This window comes from Rattus norvegicus, chromosome 18 (assembly GCF_036323735.1).
Source record: "Rattus norvegicus strain BN/NHsdMcwi chromosome 18, GRCr8, whole genome shotgun sequence".
NCBI classification, from domain to species: domain Eukaryota; kingdom Metazoa; phylum Chordata; class Mammalia; order Rodentia; family Muridae; genus Rattus; species Rattus norvegicus.
In genome coordinates, this window is record NC_086036.1 from 75750050 (window position 1) to 75764685 (window position 14636).

Consider the following 14636-nt stretch of genomic DNA (forward strand, 5'->3'; position numbering starts at 1 on the left):
CCCCAACCCTGAATCATTTTCAAATACTATGGTCCGGAAGCTGAGTTGTGCTTCCACTCTGAGAAGGGTGTGTGACTTTCCTCCAGTGACAGTTTTGTCAAGGGAAGTGGATTTCATGCACGTACTCACAGTTTATAGTCTTAAAGATGACCTCACCAATGCAACTCTTACCTCTGCAAGTGTGCCTACACTGTGAGCTAAGGAGGTTTCACACCGCATACAAACAAACAACAAACAAAAACTCATGGCGAAGTTCTTGAGGAAAAGAGGAAACAACCATTGCAGGTTATCTTTTCTTTTTTAAAAATGAATCCACGAAAGATGTGGCTTGAGGGTTGAGAATCCCTATTCACACGTTTAGGAATCACTAGCCTAGTTAGAGTCATGGTCAATGAACTCTGAGATGTTCTTTAGTGAACGGTTTGTTCTCTGCCTGATCTCGAGGTGTACTCCTGTGCGTGCGTGTGTGTGTGTGTGTGTGTGTGTGTGTGTGTGTGTGTGTGTGTGTGTGTGTATAGACTTGGGTGACTATACCAGAAGAGTCAGTAGAGTGGAGAAGTCCACAGAATATGCAGGTCTGCTGAACACTCTCACTTGGGACATTGGCTTATGACAGGGAAGCATGCTGGAGGATCACGGGTACACGGAACACCCAGTGAGAAACTCATTTCCACCATCTCCTATCCCCAGGGTGTTCGACTGTTTTAGCGTAGCCTACCTGAAAATGCATGTGATTACACTTAGATGATTATTGGTAAACGAATGGAAAGATTACCAAAACTACAAAAAACAAAAACATAATTAAAAAAAATAGAATCGTCCTTTTGTTCGTTGTATTGGTGATTTTATTATGCTTCGTATGGTGCTTCCTGCCTTGTTGCAGGAAGTGTGTCACTGTGGAGGCGGGGCTTTGAGGAACTATACCTATAATTACTCAAGCTCCACTCAATGTAAGACACAGTAGTCTCTCCTTGCTGCCTTCGAACTGGGAGGCAGGGGCAAGCAGATATCTGATCTAGGCCAGCCTGGTGTGTACAAAGAGTTCCAGGGCAGCCAGGACTACTCATAGAAGCCGTCTCTGAGAGAGAGAGACTCTTCTTAGCTGTCTCAGTCCGCCTTCCGAGAAGATGGTGCTCACCACCTGCGTTTTACCTGCGCCGACTCAGCTATCTCAGGACCAAGTTGGGGCTGAAGAAAGGGCAAGATCACAGAGATCACGGCAGACCTCGCTGGTCTCCTCTGGAACGGAGCCTCCCGGATATGGATACAGGAAGGGCTGGCTTCCGCACTTCTCAGAGGATTTTGGAGATGGAGGTGCTTTCCCTGAAATCCACGTGGCCCAGTATCCTCTGGATATGGGACGAGAGAGAAAAGTGTCGAATGCACTGGCTGTTCAGGTGGACCGTGAAGGGAAAATCAAATGCGATGCGATTGCTCGACAGGGACATTTCAAAGACAAGGTCGTTTACAGCAAATACACCGATCTGGTTCCAAAGGAAGTTATGAATGGAGATGACCGAGACCTGCCGAGCCCCGACCAAGAGACCCTGAAAGAGATAACAGAAAAGACAAGAGTGGCCTTGCAGAAGGTAGTGTCAAGGAAGGTTGCTGTGACCATGCCACTTTGTGCAGCTGACAAGCTGGGTCCTGCTCAGTATATCCGCTACACGCCGTCTCAGCAAGGAGGAGCGTTCAACTCTGGAGCCAAACAAGAGGGTTATTCGGGTGGTAAAAATGCAGACAGACCCAATGGAGCCTCCGAGATTCAAAGTTAATAAGACCGGGGACCACCTTCTCCTCCGGTACCTGTGATGCAGTCTCCTACTCGCTAGACGACTGTCAAAGAAGAGCAGGAGTGGAAGGTCCCGCCCTGTCTATCCAACTGGAAGAACTCGAAGGGTTAGACGATCCCATTGGATAAACGGGTGGCCGCTGACGGACAAGGGCTGCAGCCTGTAGACTTAAATGAAAGTCTTGCCAAACCGGCTGAAGCGCTCTCTACATTGCCGAGCGGAAGGCGCGAGAAGCTGTGGAAATGCGAGCCCAATTGGAGAAAATGATGGCTCAAAAAGAAAAGGAGAAACACGAAGAGAAACTGAGAGAAATAGCCCAGAGAGCCAGAGAGAGGAGAGCTGTCATGAAACCCCGTGTGGAAAAAGAGGATGGAGAGGCCCGTGGACAGGCGAAAAGAGAGGCAGCACGAGCGGAACCTTTCCAGGGCAGCTCCTCATAAGAGGTCCAAACAAGGACAGAGAAATGAACATCGAGATATCAGTGACGTCATTGCTTTTGCTGTGCCCAACCCTCGTACTTCCCGTGAAGTCCAGTGTGACCAAAGGCTCTTCAACCAGCCCAAGGGTATGGACAGAGGGTTTGCAGGTGGAGAGGATGAAATTTACAATGTTTATGATCAGGCCTGGAAAGGTGGCTCGGAGTATCTATAGACCCAGTCAAACTCTGGACAAGGACATGGTCGGTGACGACCTCGGAACCAGGGTAAAGACCAGCAGGTTCGTTCCTGATAAGGCATTTTCTGGTTCAGACCATACACAGAGAGGACCGGTTTTCTTTGAGGAAGATCCCTTTGGTTTGGACAAGTTTTTGAAAGAAGCAAAAGAGCAATGTGGTTCTAAAAGACCCTCCAAGAGCAGTTTCCACAAGGAACGGGAGCATGGAGGCAAGAGGCAGAGGAAGGAGTAGATGGGCCTCTCACCTCTGTGAGAGAAGATGCACCTAACGCTTGAGAGACTAGAGGGGGGGGGGAGGGACTGACACGGGACAGACACCACGACAGGGGGTGCGGGGGGGGGGGTGGACCGACATCCTCTTGGAGTCAAGGGGGGGGAGGAGGAACTATGGGAGGGGGACCAAGAGGGATATAAAAAACAAGATTAAAGATAAAAAATAACATGACCTTGCTTTTTCTAGATTTAATTATGTATTTCATGTATTTGGGAACATTGACTGCTCTCTTCAGACACACCAGAAGAGGAAAGAATTGGGTGCCCATTACAGATGGTTGGGAGCCACCATGTGGTTGCTGGGAATTGAACCCAGGACCTAGAGGAAGAACAGTGAGTGCTCTTAACCACTGGGCCATCTCCCCAGCCTGAGACTGTGCTTTCTCACATGCCAGGTTAATGCTCAGGGTTTCATGAATAACATGTTAGCCTCTGGCTCTCCGGACCTCCAGGAAGCCTATTTTTCCACAAGCCTGGATGAACATTTAGTTCCTCGATCATGGCAGTCATGACCAAGTCACCGAGGAAAAACAGACAACTGCAAAAATAATTCACACAAGCTCAGAATAATTAAAATAGATTTTAATTGAAATTTAAACTCGGGGAATAGGGTTTTCTTTCTCAAACGGCCAATGAAAACTACTTCAGTGCAGGACTTGAGAAAGCATCAACTCGATCTCAGTAAGAAATGACTTTAACATCATGATATCCGTTCTAGGGTTCAAACATCTGGTACTATTTTGAGAAACGGTTGGCCCGCTATCATACAAAAGGTTCACGAGGTACATAAAACAGCCTTCCTGCTGAGCCCCTTGCCTCTAGCCTTCCCCATGGGTGCAGCGTGGTGATGTCTTCACAGCAGAGCCCGTTGGCGAGAGGGATGTTGCTGTCTTCTAGACGTCTCAGCAACACAGCTCTCGAAGGATGTCACAGCTGATCTTACTGATCAGGGGTTCTGGCTTGAACTCACATGTCCTCCAGAATTTAGTAATTTTTTCAGGAGGTGGGGAACCAGCAGATCTTAGGGAGAGTCTAAGGGTCTTTTGGTAGAGCCTGGGGAATCCACTGCCTTCGAGATGTCTTTCAGATCCTGGCGACCTATTCGGACGCTGAGTGAATCAGACATTCCAATAAGTTCAGGCACCAGACGTTTGTTTTGTTTTGATTTTAATCTTTATTCTTCTTTCTTTTGCAAAATGTTTTCGATCTATGGAACTCATTAAAGAGTCACAGGTATCAATTAATGGCTAACTACGGCCAGTCACTGTGCTACAGAGTTGGGCCGGTGATGGGAACAGAATGTCAAACACATTGTCTGCTATTAGCATTGCCGGGAGGTTCATGTCACTGGTTCATCTCGCTGGGACCCTGAGATTTACCTCCACTCTGCATGAATGTGCATGGCTAGACTTCCTGGATCCAAGTACTGCAGTCTTCACATCTAAAATAATCTTGCCGTGTTATTGAATGTCTTTGTGTTTCGGTTTTCATTTAAAGAATCTAATAATCCCACTGTGGCTATGTGGATTGAACAGGTTAACATATCAAGAATACTTTGAAAAGCTCCAAGTATACCAGAAGTTTCTCATGCATACTGACACAACACTGCCATTCTCCGGTGAAGACCTTACTGTCATCTATGATTTTTGTATGTATGTATAAGTAAATACATCTATATATGTGTGTGTGTGCATATATATATATATATATATCCAAAAATTTATGGTTTTGTTTTTAAATATTTTAATTTGCAAGATATTTGGATAATAAGACTTAGAAGAAGATAGAATATACACGGTGTGAGATAAGGTATAGGTACAGGACTCCTTCCAGTTCCTAGGAGGCTAAGGCCACACTCCATTTCTTTGTCTCCAGCCTTGAGGGCACATTTCTTAGAAAACAGCTTCAGCTTCAGGACTTGTGGCTATTCTTGGCTGTCAACCTGACTTCATATGGAATTAGCTAAAACCCAAAGAGCTGGGTACACCTGTGAAGGATATTTCTTCCTTAATTAGATCTTCTGAGGTGGGAAGATCCACCTTTAATCCAAAGGAAGCTCACTCTCTCTACCTAGGCCTGCTCACCCTCATTCTCACCGACACCTTTATTCTTTCACTGCCATTAGAGCCTACTTTCCCAGGGTTCTGGTGCATCCAGCCTTGTGGGCTGACCAACTACCAGATTCTTAGACTTTCCATTGGTAGAGATACATGGTAGAGAGGACTACAGCCTGTGAACTATTCTAATAAATTCTGTGTGTGTGTCTGTGTGTGTGTGTGTCTGTGTGTGTGTTGTGTGTGAGTGTCTGTGTCTGTGTGTATGAGTATGTCTGTATTTGTGAGTGTGTCTGTCTGTGTGTGTGTGTCTTTGTGTCTGTGTCTTATGTGTGAGTGTGTGTGTCTGTGTGAGTGTGTGTGTGTCTCTGTGTGTGTCTTTTGTGTGAGTGTGTTTCTCTGTGTGTATGTCTCTCTGTGTGTGATTGTGTCTGTATTTGTGTGTGAGTGTGTATGTATCTGTGTGTGACTCTGTGTGTGTGTCTCTGTGTGTGTCTTTTGTGTGAGTGTGTTTCTCTGTGTGTATGTCTCTCTGTGTGTGATTGTGTCTGTATTTGTGTGTGAGTGTGTATGTATCTGTGTGTGACTCTGTGTGTCTGTACTTGTGAGTGTGTCTGTGTATGTGAGTGTGTGTGTCTGCTTCTGGGTGTTGAATTATATATGTTTGACCTTGTAAAAGAGTGAGGATCCTTGCTGTCTTTATGATTATTTAGGAAGCCACCTGTACCCAAAGGCACCCTCTAGTTTATTAGTTATTCAACATTGCTTTTTGCCTCTTCCTTTGTGTAGCATTTTCTGGATTTGGAGACTTTGTATTAAATTTCATTTCACCCTAAATCATAAGGACCTTAATCCTGCCCCTGGCCGTGCCTTTCAGGCTTTAGTTCAGTCCATTCCCATGCAGTAATGTGCCCTAATAAACTGGCAGTCACCCACTTGGACCTGCTGTGCGTGGTCTACCCACCTTCCCTAAACCCAGCCTGCCCTACCCTTTCACCTGGCATCAGGATTCAGCCACATGCCTTCTTTCTCAGCCTTTCCTCCACAGGGGTTTGACAGTGCCAGTTCCTTCCCTGCAGCTGACTTGCATTGAGTGTCTTATCAATGCAAACTCAGATGTCTATCCTCTCACTACTGGAGTCTCTCGAAATCGGCTGCAACCACTTTAGCCCTCTATTTCCACAGACCCCTGTGGAGAGCTATTTACTGTGTGGTTTAAGACGTGAGAGTTAATATTAGCAATCGAGATTAGATTAAAAACACTATTTGCCTTGGCCAGGTTTCCGAGGAAAGCCGAGTCTGCAGGCAAACAGCTGCCTATGAAATAGTCAAGCCTCGAGGCTACATTATATTAATCAATAAATTCTGACATTGTAGAAAAACACAGGATGATTGTCTATACTAACGGTATGGAAGACTTATAAAGTCACTCAACAGTGGCTGTCACCAAATTTAACCCAAGTCCTAACCGTAAATCCTAACTCTAATCTTGATCCTAGCCCTGATCCTAACTCTAACAACTCTAATCTTAATCCTTCCCTAAACAAATTTAACCCTAACCTTAAATTCAACCCCAAACCTTAACTATTGATTCCTGGTCCTTGATCTACTACTCACTGACCCATGGCCATAACTCCACTCCCAACCTCTAACACCTACTGCCTAACCTTAACTCATTGGAAGTGGTGGGAAAACAGTGCAGACAGAAATCACTTGGAGGTGATTTGAGTGGGAAAGAGCCCTTACCAGGAATGGTGATAGCCCACTCACGCATTCTGCCATGAAGACAGAGCACAGGCGAAGGCACCATCCAGGACACCAGGCTCACCAGAAGCTTGATCTTAGACCTTCCTAACCCTAACTGCACTTGTATATTGGGTATAATCAATGGTTGTTTAATTGAACTTACAGCTCAGTCAAAAGAAAGTAATTCATACCTGATGCAAATCTAGCCAATTGCCAGTCATAGACCAAAGGAGAACCTACTACTACCATATTTTCTAAGCTAATATATATAATTTCTAACTATATTAGTACTTATATTTATAACCACAGATAAGTGTAGCTCTCACCTTTCTTCAAAGAAGAAATCTCTTTGCAGCAGATGGAGACCGTTACAGAGATCCACAACTGGTCAAAATGCAGAGAACAAGTGTCCATTGGGTGCCCAACACCAACTGATACAACTGCAAAGCAGTCCCCATATTAAGGCTCCGGGAACATCACAGAGGTGGAGGTAGAAAGATTGTAAAAGCCAGAGGCCCAGGGTGACTGCTGCTAGACATGTCCCTTAGGCATGTCAGGAAAACTCTCAGCTATACATTTGCCTGAATAGGACAAATATAATATCAGCTGATGAGCCAATGTGAATGGCTTCCGTTCCACACAATGCCTTCATCCCATGCCTAGATGGAGAACTCTAATCAATGGTTGCTGAAAGTGGGAGAATCTTTTTTTCTCAGGAATGAGTTCCCACACAGTCTCATGTGGTCAGCCCAGAGCACATGTAAATAAATGAGTAACAAAAAATGGACTCAGTAGGTTTTCTGAGTGAGTGCGTGCGTGCGTGCGTGTGCGTGCGTGTGCGTGTGCGTGTATAAGACACATGTGATGTGATGGTTTGTATATGCTCTGCATTATTAGAGTGTATGGCCCTGTTGGAGTAGGTTTGGCCTTGTTGGATTATGTGTGTCACTGTGGGTGTAGGCTTTAAGACCCTCATCCTAGCTGCCTGCTACTAGCAGCCTTCAGATGAAGATGTAGAACTCTCAGCTCCTCCTGCACCATGCCTGCCTGGATGCTGCCATGTTCCTGCCTTGATGATAGCGGACTGAACCTCTGAACCCGTAAGCCAGCCGCATTTAAATGTTGTCCTTATAAGAGTTGCTTTGGCATTCCTCAGATCTGATATTTGTTGTTTTGTTTTTCTTTTTCTTGTCCCAGAGGAAAAGTGTTTATTTATATTCCTTCCACAGCTGTCACAATTTGTGATTTACTTGGTGTCTGGTGGCTGTCACCTCTTGAATGGCACATGTCGCTGGCACTTCTCTCCTGTCATTTCTTCAAATATGGGGGTGCATCCACACCCCACTCTGATCAGTTTGCCAATCATTTGTACATAATTAATACACAATTGTACATACTATTTTCCGATGGCTAAAAAAAAAAAGAGTTGCTTTGGTCATGGTGTCTGTTCACAGCAATAAAACCTTAACTAAGACAACACATCAGAACAGAATGATAATTGTGTTGAATCTAGGTGTCTGGTGGATGAGTGGTTTCTAGTGTCTCTTTTTGCAACATTTTCTAATTTTTTTCAATAGTGAGTAACATTAATTATAACATAGTTTATAATTGGAATTTAGCCTTTCTACTTGCCACTAAAAATAAATAATAATAATAAATAAGTAAGACCAGAAGTTGGGAGGAGATATGATATTGGATCTTGAGTTGGAGAGAAAGTAGGGAGCAGACATGATCAAGACATACTGTATACATGTCTGAAAATTTCAAAGAATAAATAAAAATGAAAGTAAAACAGGAATCTTCATTTTTCCAAAGTCATCTCTAAGCTCAGATACTTAAAAGTTTGAGTGACATTTGTGCAGGTCACTAATGGGTAAGGTGGTTGAGTCGCCCCAGTTGCTTGGCTGAAGAAATTCTTATTCTCTGTAGAGTGGAAACGAGGTGAAGATTCTGGAATAAAGCAGCCTGGGCATGCAGGAAGAGGGGTAAGCCGGGCAAGGGAAAGGAGCAGTGTGCAAGCAAAGGCTGCTGTCATCAACATAGCCTTTCAGAGTAGCAAGCACAGAAAGGACCAGCAACACCATCCAGGGGAACAGACAACATTAGACTCTTGAGACCAGAGACGGGCCTAATGCATGCTGGGGGAACACATATCTGGATTGACGTTAACAAGCAGTTTGGGAAGGAGCAACAAGAGCAGAAATGATGAGGTCACCTTCAGCTGATGAGTGTCCAGAAAGATTGCCTAAGAACATAACTTAGGATCTCTTACATAGGTGTGGACCGGTAACAGGAGACAGGTTTCTGAGCCTCTCTTAACAGTTGATTCTGCAACTACTCTCCCAAGTCACATAATTCAAAGGCACCGGAAGAGGGTGCAAAATGTGGAGACCCGGAAGGGGAACCAACAGAAATCATGTCAGGAGAATGAGTCAGGGCATTTTTGTCAGGAGTTTTGTGATTTGTCCTGGTGACAGACAACACTATTGGGGTTTGTGGTGGAATGTTTGGTGCCACCTCCTCATTGTCTAGTTGACTTTGCTAGACCTGATGTGTTTCCCTTGCCCTTCCTTGTCCCCTGTCACAATGGCTGCACGTTTGTTCATTTCCTATGTCTGTTTTATGTCATGCTAGACAGATATCCCCACACTGCAATGTAGGCTTGCAAATAACCAAATGGGGTCCACATGTGCAGATTCAGATGCCTATATATTGAGGACAGGAGGGTCTCTTGGTTAGAAGACTGGACTGCAAACTCATTGTTTCTCTTCCTTTGGGTTAAGAATGGCTACAGAATGCCAGGCATGGTAGGCACGCCTTTAAAGATCCCAGCACTTGGGAGGCAGAGGCAAGGCAGACCTCTGAGTTTGAAGCCAACCTGGTCTACAGAGATAATGCTGGGACAGCCAGAGCTATACAGGGAAACCAGGGCTTTAAAAAACCAACCTCCTGAAGCGGTGGAGATGATTGAGTGGTTAAGATTACTAGTTGTTCTTCCAGAGGACCCAGGTTCAATTCCCAGAGCCTATATGGCAAGGCACAGCTGTCTGTAACTCCAGTCCCCAGGGATCTGACAGCCTCACACCAATGCATATTAAAAAAAATGGTTGGAAGTCCCACACCCGCGGATCCCGGCCTGCAGCAGCTCTCTGCTCCCAGACCCCGTGAGAGAGAGACCCAAACGCCTGGTCAGGTGGGCACTCCTGAGGCTGCAGAGCGGAAGAGACCACCAACACTGCCCACCCCTGCCCACATCCCTGGCCCAAGAGGAAACTGTATAAGGCCTCTGGGCTCCCGTGGGGGAGGGCTCAGGAGCGGCAGGACCCCTGCCTGAGACACCGCCGGAACCTGAAGGAAACAGAACGGATAAACAGTTCTCTGCACCCAAATCCCGTGGGAGGGAGAGCTAAACCTTCAGAGAGGCAGACAAGCCTGGGAAACCAGAAGAGACTGCTCTCTGCACACACATCTCGGACGCCAGAGGAAAACACCAAAGGCCATCTGGAACCCTGGTGCACTGAAGCTCCCTGAAGGGGCGGCGCATATCTTCCTGGTTGCTGCCACTGCAGAGAGCCCGTGGGCAGCACCCCACGAGCGAACTTGAGCCTCGGGACCACAGGTAAGACCAACTTTTCTGCTGCAAGAAAGCTGCCTGGTGAACTCAAGACACAGGCCCACAGGAACAGCTGAAGACCTGTAGAGAGGAAAAACTACATGCCCGAAAGCAGAACACTCTGTCCCCATAACTGACTGAAAGAGAGGAAAACAGGTCTACAGCACTCCTGACACACAGGCTTATAGGACAGTCTAGCCACTGTCAGAAATAGCAGAACAAAGTAACACTAGAGATAATCTGATGGCGAGAGGCAAGCGCAGGAACCCAAGCAACAGAAACCAAGACTACATGGCATCATCAGAGCCCAATTCTCCCACCAAAACAAACATGGAATATCCAAACACACCAGAAAAGCAAGATCTAGTTTCAAAATCATATTTGATCCTGATGCTGGAGGACTTCAAGAAAGACGTGAAGAACTCCCTTAGGGAAACACAGGAAAACATTAATAAACAAGTAGAAGCCTACAGAGAGGAATCACAAAAATCCCTGAAAGAATTCCAGGAAAACACAATCAAACAGTTGAAGGAATTAAAAATGGAAATAGAAGCAATCAAGAAAGAACACATGGAAACAACCCTGGATATAGAAAACCAAAAGAAGAGACAAGGAGCTGTAGATACAAGCTTCACCAACAGAATACAAGAGATGGAAGAGAGAATCTCAGGAGCAGAAGATTCCATAGAAATCATTGACTCAACTGTCAAAGATAATGTAAAGCAGAAAAAGCTACTGGTCCAAAACATACAGGAAATCCAGGACTCAATGAGAAGATCAAACCTAAGGATAATAGGTATAGAAGAGAGTGAAGACTCCCAGCTCAAAGGACCAGTAAATATCTTCAACAAAATCATAGAAGAAAACTTCCCTAACCTAAAAAAAGAGATACCCATAGGCATACAAGAAGCCTACAGAACTCCAAATAGATTGGACCAGAAAAGAAACACCTCCCGTCACATAATTGTCAAAACACCAAATGCACAAAATAAAGAAAGAATATTAAAAGCAGTAAGGGGAAAAGGTCAAGTAACATATAAAGGCAGACCTTTCAGAATCACACCAGACTTCTCACCAGAAACTATGAAGGCCAGAAGATCCTGGACTGATGTCATACAGACCCTAAGAGAACACAAATGCCAGCCCAGGTTACTGTATCCTGCAAAACTCTCAATTAACATAGATGGAGAAACCAAGATATTCCATGACAAAACCAAATTTACACAATATCTTTCTACAAATCCAGCACTACAAAGGATAATAAATGGTAAAGCCCAACATAAGGAGGCAAGCTATACCCTAGAAGAAGCAAGAAACTAATCGTCTTGGCAACAAAACAAAGAGAATGAAAGCACACAAACATAACCTCACATCCAAATATGAATATAAAGGGAAACAATAATCACTATTCCTTAATATCTCTCAATATCAATGGCCTCAACTCCCCAATAAAAAGACATAGATTAACAAACTGGATACGCAACGAGGACCCTGCATTCTGCTGCCTACAGGAAACACACCTCAGAGACAAAGACAGACACTACCTCAGAGTGAAAGGCTGGAAAACAACTTTCCAAGCAAATGGTCAGAGGAAGCAAGCTGGAGTAGCCATTCTAATATCAAATAAAATCAATTTCCAACTAAAAGTCATCAAAAAAGATAAGGAAGGACACTTCATATTCATCAAAGGAAAAATCCACCAAGATGAACTCTCAATCCTAAATATCTATGCCCCAAATACAAGGGCACCTACACACGTAAAAGAAACCTTACTAAAGCTCAAAACACACATTGCACCTCACACAATAATAGTAGGAGATTTCAACACCCCACTCTCATCAATGGACAGATCATGGAAACAGAAATTAAACAGAGATGTCGACAGACTAAGAGAAGTCATGAGCCAAATGGACTTAACGGATATTTATAGAACATTCTATCCTAAAGCAAAAGGATATACCTTCTTCTCAGCTCCTCATGGTACTTTCTCCAAAATTGACCATATAATTGGTCAAAAAACGGGCCTCCACAGGGACAGAAAGGTAGAAATAATCCCATGCGTGCTATCAGACCACCACGGCCTAAAACTGGTCTTCAATAACAATAAGGGAAGAATGCCCACATATACGTGGAAATTGAACAATGCTCTACTCAATGATAACCTGGTCAAGGAAGAAATAAAGAAAGAAATTAAAAACTTTTTAGAATTTAATGAAAATGAAGGTACAACATACCCAAACTTATGGGACACAATGAAAGCTGTGCTAAGAGGAAAACTCATAGCGCTGAGTGCCTGCAGAAAGAAACAGGAAAGAGCATATGTCAGCAGCTTGACAGCATACCTAAAAGCTCTAGAACAAAAAGAAGCAAATACACCCAGGAGGAGTAGAAGGCAGGAAATAATCAAACTCAGAGCTGAAATCAACCAAGTAGAAACAAAAAGGACCATAGAAAGAATCAACAGAATGAAAAGTCGGTTCTTTGAGAAAAATCAACAAGATAGATAAACCCTTAGCCAGACTAACGAGAAGACACAGAGAGTGCGTCCAAATTAACAAAATCAGAAATGAAAAGGGAGACATAACTACAGATTCAGAGGAAATTCAAAAAATCATCAGATTTTACTATAAAAACCTATATTCAACAAAACTTGAAAATCTTCAGGAAATGGACAATTTCCTAGACAGATACCAGGTATCGAAGTTAAATCAGGAACAGATAAACCAGTTAAACAACCCCATAACTCCTAAGGAAATAGAAGCAGTCATTAAAGGTCTCCCAACCAAAAAGAGCCCAGGTCCAGACGGGGTTAGTGCAGAATTCTATCAAACCTTCATAGAAGACCTCATACCAATATTATCCAAACTATTCCACAAAATTGAAACAGATGGATCACTACCGAATACCTTCTACGAAGCCACAATTACTCTTATACCTAAACCACACAAAGACACAACAAAGAAAGAGAACTTCAGACCAATTTCCCTTATGAATATCGATGCAAAAATACTCAACAAAATTCTGGCAAACCGAATTCAAGAGCACATCAAAACAATCATCCACCATGATCAAGTAGGCTTCATCCCAGGCATGCAGGGATGGTTTAATATACGGAAAACCATCAACGAGATCCATTATATAAACAAACTGAAAGAACAAAACCACATGATCATTTCATTAGATGCTGAGAAAGCATTTGACAAAATTCAACACCCCTTCATGATAAAAGTCCTGGAAAGAATAGGAATTCAAGGCCCATACCTGAACATAGTAAAAGCCATATACAGCAAACCAGTTGCTAACATTAAACTAAATGGAGAGAAACTTGAAGCAATCCCACTAAAATCAGGGACTAGACAAGGCTGCCCACTCTCTCCCTACTTATTCAATATAGTTCTTGAAGTTCTAGCCAGAGCAATCAGACAACAAAAGGAGATCAAGGGGATACAGATCGGAAAAGAAGAGGTCAAAATATCACTATTTGCAGATGATATGATAGTATATTTAAGTGATCCCAAAAGTTCCACCAGAGAACTACTAAAGCTGATAAACAACTTCAGCAAAGTGGCTGGGTATAAAATTAACTCAAATAAATCAGTTGCCTTCCTCTATACAAAAGAGAAACAAGCCGAGAAAGAAATTAGGGAAACGACACCCTTCATAATAGACCCAAATAATATGAAGTACCTCGGTGTGACTTTAACCAAGCAAGTAAAAGATCTGTACAATAAGAACTTCAAGACACTGAGGAAAGAAATTGAAGAAGACCTCAGAAGATGGAAAGTTCTCCCATGCTCATGGATTGGCAGGATTAATATAGTAAAAATGGCCATTTTACCAAAAGCGATCTACAGATTCAATGCAATCCCCATCAAAATACCAATCCAATTCTTCAAAGAGTTAAACAGAACAATTTGCAAATTCATCTGGAATAACAAAAAACCCAGGATAGCTAAAGCTATCCTCAACAATAAAAGGACTTCAGGGGGAATCACTATCCCTGAATTCAAGCAGTATTACAGAGCAATAGTGATAAAAACTGCATGGTATTGGTACAGAGACAGACAGATAGACCAATGGAATAGAATTGAAGACCCAGAAATGAACCCACACACCTATGGTCACTTGATTTTTGACAAAGGAGCCAAAACCATCCAATGGAAAAAAGATAGCATTTTCAGCAAATGGTGCTGGTTCAACTGGAGGTCAACATGTAGAAGAATGCAGATCGATCCATGCTTATCACCCTGTACAAAGCTTAAGTCCAAGTGGATCAAGGACCTCCACATCAAACCAGACACACTCAAACTAATAGAAGAAAAACTAGGGAAGCATCTGGAACACATGGGCACTGGAAAAAATTTCCTGAACAAAACACCAATGGCTTACGCTCTAAGATCAAGAATCGACAAATGGGATCTCATAAAACTGCAAAGCTTCTGTAAGGCAAAGGACACTGTGGTTAGGACAAAACGGCAACCA

General features: G+C 43.6%; 1 pseudogene; it reads left to right on the forward strand.

Moving 5' to 3' along the window:
* Positions 1-828: 828 nt before the first annotated feature.
* On the forward strand, positions 829-2700 carry Snw1-ps5 (SNW domain containing 1, pseudogene 5; annotated as a pseudogene).
* The last annotated feature ends 11936 nt before the right edge of the window (positions 2701-14636 follow it).